General features: G+C 32.9%; 1 protein-coding gene across 1 annotated transcript in view; it reads left to right on the plus strand.

Moving 5' to 3' along the window:
- Window positions 1–6,348, plus strand: part of LOC106869498 (neurobeachin) — a 107,593-nt gene that overhangs the window by 59,102 nt on the left and 42,143 nt on the right. The window lies entirely within an intron of this gene.

Here is a 6,348-nt window from a genome sequence, read left to right on the forward strand (position 1 = left end):
ATATATATATATATATATAATGGTAAGATGCAGGGATCCGAGTATAAGAAGTTTGTAAGTTTCAAGCAGTCTGTGACTGGTAGAGAGAACAAAAAATGGATAGAGTATGGTCAGGAGCAATAACATTGTTATTATAACAATTTATAACTTTACCCATATCGAAGTTACAAGGAAATTTGATAAGCTGAAAGTTTCTGTTTAGCTAACTGTTAGCACCAAGAGTTGCTATGAAAACGGGCAAAATCCAGGTTACATATGTTTCTTAGCTATCTATATATATACATAGCTATCTATCTATCTATCGATAGATAGATAGATAGATAGATTTTGTTTATTAAATCTCTTTTGTTATTTGCTTTCTGACACCAGCAGCTACTAACACACTATAGTGCTGTAAACACATTGTTACTTGTTGTTGTGGTTATGGTGGTAGTTGTGATTGTAGTGATTGTAGTGGTGGTGGTTAAAACTTTGCTTTGTTAGAATATATTTAGAATGATTGTTGTTAAATTTTAAAATTGATTATAAGTGGAGTTTTTTTTAATAGTGTTAAATACGAAAATGATTATGTATCTGTATGAGTATATAATGTGTACGTTTATTTATTTGTATGTGCTCAATGATTTGAATTCATATGCTGCACATGTTTGAATTCATGATGTGTATTTGTGTGTGTATGCATGTATGAATTTGTATGTTGGCATTAGGAATGACATCCAATCATAAAAACTGTGCCAAAACAGGCAGTGAAGCCTGGTGCAGTCTTCTGGTTTATCCTGTCGAACAGTCCAACCTTGCTAACATGGAAACATGTTAAATGATGACGATCATGATACATACATACATACATACATACATACACACACACATACATACATACATACATACATGCATGCATACATACATAGTGGTTGTCTACTCCTTAAACAGAGTTTGACCACCTCCTGCACCTACACCTTAGCCCTTTCATGGCGTCTGATGTGGCTTTTTAAACCAGACAGTGTTTTGAAAAAACACCCACACAGATTGCACCTCTGATTTGCACTACCAATACCTGCAAGTAAGTTCTGCTCATTGTGGATCCTAACATGTCTTTTAAGACCCCCATTGGATTTGCAAACCCTCTGGCACACACCACATTCAAATGTGTGCACAGACATATAATCAGAATAGCTGGGTGAGGTTTGTTTTCCATGGGTTCGCAGGTGAGATTTGAGGCCAGCCAAGGACAGACATACATACTTACATACATACATACATACATACATGTATGCTAGTGATAATGAATAGAAGAAAAATGCACAATACCTAGGGTAGAGTATACATTTGTTTATATCTGGTTTGCTGGAATCAGAGTTCATATGTATCTAAGGTTTCATGCAAACATAAGAATTATGTTCATGCTATAAATGAATGCAGTTTGAAGAGAAAGATGGTAGAATGGGTGATTTTCAGACGTATCAGCACAAATCTCACACATCAATTTATACTGTTCAATCAAAGCTTGCAAACAGAATATTTATAACATAATTAATATATTTACAGGTAAATTCAAGTATATATAAACTATGTTTCCAAATAATCATAGACAAACATGTATGTATGTATGTATGTATGGGTATATTTTTATATTATGTATGTGTATATGTATAAAAATATTAGTGACAGAAACAATATTAATATTGAACAGTTAGCTTTATATCTTATTTAACAATCTGACATGGATGCCTGTCGCTGAAGAAGTGCAGTACACTGAAATCACTTGATCTGGTAGTTCTGGCATGTGTACATAATCATGTGTAGTAAATGCAATGAATCATATATCGGAATTACAATGAAACAAGTACAAACACAGGTTAAAGAACATCTCTGTGCTAATGTTTCTTCCATCAAAAATCACTTGTGGAATTGTCACATTTAAGTTTTTGTTGATGTCACAGAATAAAACATTGGGAACCTGAGATTAAAAGAAGCCATCATCATTAGCAAGCTCAAATCACATATTAGCATTAGAACCAAACTGCATACAGCTGATTGGTTATTATAGCAATGCAATCCTGGACATGCAAAACAACTTGTCACATACTCACACACAACACAGAGCAGAAAAAAGCCAGCTTGCAACACCAAATATCCAAAGATGTCCTGAAGAAAGGGTCTTACCCCAAAATATCAAAATACCAGATAAAAGTGCAAACCATTGATGTATCTTATTTCATACAACCCACTTTGTTTTGGCTTTTCAGAAAAATTAAAAATATTTAACATATGTATACATAGGTATATGTGTGTATGTAAGTTTGTTTGCTTGCATATGTAAGTATGTATGGGTGTGTTCCAGAATGCTGGGCAAGACTTGGATAGACACAACCTGATCATGTCCATAAAGGACTGACCAGGCCAGCAGCAAAAATGTCTTAAGTTTATATTACAGAAGGGTTGTAGAGAGCAGTACATTTTTATTTTCCCTGTGCAGAACTTGTACCAGATTCTCTAGATTAATAAAATTGTCTGAGGTTGGCTATCCTTTTACTCAGGGTGCATGTATGTATGTATGTGGGAGGGTTGGCATTGAATATTCAGTGGTTATAACCATCATTTCATTATTCAATTATTTCATTTGAGTGCTTTGAAATTATTTGCTGAATAAAATAAGTACATTGATTTGAATTAACTGTACTCTCTGTCTCCAGAATTAATTACTTTATTACATTTGTGTTATTATTTTGTACCCATTTAACAAAAAATATTTAAACCACTAGCACCACCACCATCACAAAGTAACATATTACATGTAAATTTTTTTTTTTTTCTTAACACCTTCTGTTCTTTGTTTTGCAATAATTGTCTGTGAAAGTGAAATAATTATGATTTATAATGACCATCGGACAAAGACAATACGAGAATTTTCATGCAGTTATTCAACCTGGTAAAAAAATAGCAGCCAAATATCCTATAAAATGTACTTTAGGTATCTTAAAAAAAAAAGTTTCATTGTGTAATGTAAACTAATATTTTTTGATATTATGGATGGAGAACACCTTTGATCAGGGCTGACTAGGGACTAAACAACAACAGGTTTGTTAGTTACAGATCAGGAACATAAAAAATTGTAAATCGTTTTGTGGTTTTGTTTTTCTGTTTTAATCATTTCAGTCATTGGTCTGTGGTCAAGGTACTGTCTTGAAGGGTTTAGTTAAACAAATTGACTAAACCTTTATATTTTCAAAGCCTAGTACTATACTATCTACTTGTTTGGAATACATATGGGGGTGTCAATTCAGCAAGACTGAGTTCAAATCCTGATTTGAGCATTATTAGCGGAGTGGAATTAATTTTACCAAAGTGATTTGATCGAGATTCTCTACTCAGACAACAAATTATATTTCATATCCTGATCCAGTGACTACATAATAATGGTTTCTGAAATTTCTCACTATTATAAAGACCCAATGAAGGAACTTCTTATTTCTTTATTGCCCGCAGGAGGCTAAACATAGAGGGGAAAACAAGGACAGACAAAGGGATTAAGTCGATTACATCGACCCCAGTGCGTAACTGGTACTTAACTTATCGACCCCGAAAGGATGAAAGGCAAAGTTAACCTCGGCGGAATTTGAACTCAGAATGTAACAGCAGACAAAATACTGCTAAGCATTTCGCCCGGCGTGCTAACCTTTCTGCCAATTCGCCACCAATGAAGGAACTTCTTGGTCACACAACCTGCTAGATATAACAGCTGCCATATCTTCTCCAAACTACATCTTAGAGAATACAGTTGCTAATTGAACCATTGGTAGTTCTCATCCTTTGTTGTTCCTTGTGTGTACCAAGTTCTCTAAAAACCTGGAAATTACAGACTCTATCTTATTACAAAGACAAAGAAACTTTGAGAGGAGCTAATTAAAGTTTGTCTGGAATTAGGTAGTCACACACACAATATAAATACATGTTGTTCTGAATTTAGAATCTTCTCCTGGGTTTCCAGAACATCGCTGTTTTATCTTCAGTTGTATCACAATAAGAAGACAGTCTTTTAGTAACTAAGACCAAACAGTGTTACTTTTTTTTTTTAACCCCTCATCAGTCCTGATTTGACTCACATTTGATCAAAAGTATTCCAACTGTGACCACCCTGTCTTTTGTTCAGAAATAGTGTATCTTAGACTACATTATTCAGGGTGTACTCCTTTTCTAAAACAATATGATACAATATGACAGAGACTCAGCTGCTATTCTTAGTAGGCTCAGTAGCCATATAAGAGGTTCTTCATTGAACTTGAAAAAAATATGTTGTTTAATTAGATATACAACTCTAGAAACCATTTTTTTCATTGAAAGTTTCTTACCCAAAGCCTGAGATATTTCTTTCCTTTTATGTCACACAAGCTGACTTTTGTTTTTTGTTCTCAGCAGTAGAAATAGTTTATCTTCAAATTCCATTAAACATACTCAAAATTAATTTTTAAAAGAAAATAAATTTCCTTGAATCATATCTGTACACATAAACTTTATTCTAATATATTTATTATAAAACATTTTTCATTTAATACAGATAATAATTAACATAATATATTCTTCATTTAATACAGATAATAAATTATGCTGATGTGTCTGTTATCAAATTATTGTAAATTTCTTCATTACATGCAAAGGAATTTTTTTTTTAGTGCAAAGGTTTTAAAAAATAAAAAGGAGGGAGGAGAGGTGTTGGATTTTTTTTTACATTTTAATTTTTCCATGCCAAAGTCTCTTAATTATTTTTTTCATTTTCTCCACTAAACGAACTTTGCAATCCAATTTAAGATAATCCCATTAATTAAGAAACACTTTCCATGTCAACTCTTCCTTTCTTTTTTAGTAGATTTTTTAAAAATATTTTAAAATTCCTTTAATCAGATTTGTAATTTCTATCATGTTGGCAATTTATTTCCTTAGAGGAATTAAGAAAATATGTAATTACTGCATGATACAAATAAAATGTGTGTTTAATGCGTAAATTTGTGTATGCTTAAGTGTGTATAACGTGTGTATATATTTGTGTATGTCATTAGTTTCAATAATGAGTGTTCTACTTGTTTTATCAACTGGTCTGTGGTCAAGTAGTCTGCAGGCACATGTACCTTTACCATAATCCTTAGACAGAATCAGTATAACAGTGCATGACAAGAAACCCATTATATGGGTTTCCATAGTTTCTTTTTACCATCCAAGAAGCTTCCCTAGTTTCTTTCTACCCAATTTTACACACAAAACTTGGCTTAACCTGGGCCCATACTAATAGTCTTATGGATTGAAACTGGGACTTGATGATTGTAAAGTGCATTTCTTTAACATTTGACCATGGTGGGGCATTGAAATAACAAATTGAATTCTTCAGAGTGGATCAGTTTCACCTATTTTTCCAAGTGCAAATCCTGTCAGAGATGACTTTATCCTTTACAGATACCTCCCAGATGAGCAAGATAATCTCTGGGATATAATGGGCTTCAATTCAATCAATTTATACAGCTCCCTTTTGGTTGGTTGGTTGGTTGGTTTGGTTGGCTGAATGAGTAGCTCATTTGTTGGTTGATTGTTTTGTCCTTTTGTTCGTTATTCTTTAACATATCTTTGGTTGTTCAGTTGGTTGTTGAAACAACTAACACATCAAATATACATTGCTTCTAGTATGGTTCCTTCCCACCCAACCCTGCTAAAAAGATTTACAGGTTGATTGAAAGGATTGAAACCTTGTATCTATCACTAAAGGAACTATGTTATTTATTATGTTAGAGAAAACCTTTCTCTAGTCTCAGCCTTTCTACCAAAACCAGATCTTAAAGTTTTTCATAAGTAAACTTCTTCCATGAACAAATGCTTACCAGTATCCAGTATTTCATTCTTTTCCCTATTCTTCATTGTGTTCTTAGTTGTTTTTTTTTTGTCTTTCAGCCAGATTGCAACTATAGAACATGTTAGGGATTAGGAAAGTAGTTAAAAGGTGTTTTTCTTCAGAAATATGGCACCAGTAAATATAATAAACTTATCATTACTGATATTTCACTGATGCCTCCAGTATTATTCCTTTGCTCCCACAAAATCTTTTTTTATTTCCTCAAAGAAGTGATTTGTTAATTTCAGAGAATCCTTGGCCCTTGAGATTATCTCCCCTCTTCATTTGAAGTTAGTTGCAGTTGCCACAAGGCATTTGTTTATTCTTCTCTTGAAGGGCAGATAATTTCAAATCATCTAATATACTTTTGCTCAGTTTTATTGTCAATATTCATACTACTGGCCACTTTTTTAAGCTTATTTCTCTTCAATTATTTTTGATCATTCCAAGATATATATATATATATATATATA

This window comes from Octopus bimaculoides, chromosome 16, assembly GCF_001194135.2.
Source record: "Octopus bimaculoides isolate UCB-OBI-ISO-001 chromosome 16, ASM119413v2, whole genome shotgun sequence".
In the NCBI taxonomy this organism is placed as follows: domain Eukaryota; kingdom Metazoa; phylum Mollusca; class Cephalopoda; order Octopoda; family Octopodidae; genus Octopus; species Octopus bimaculoides.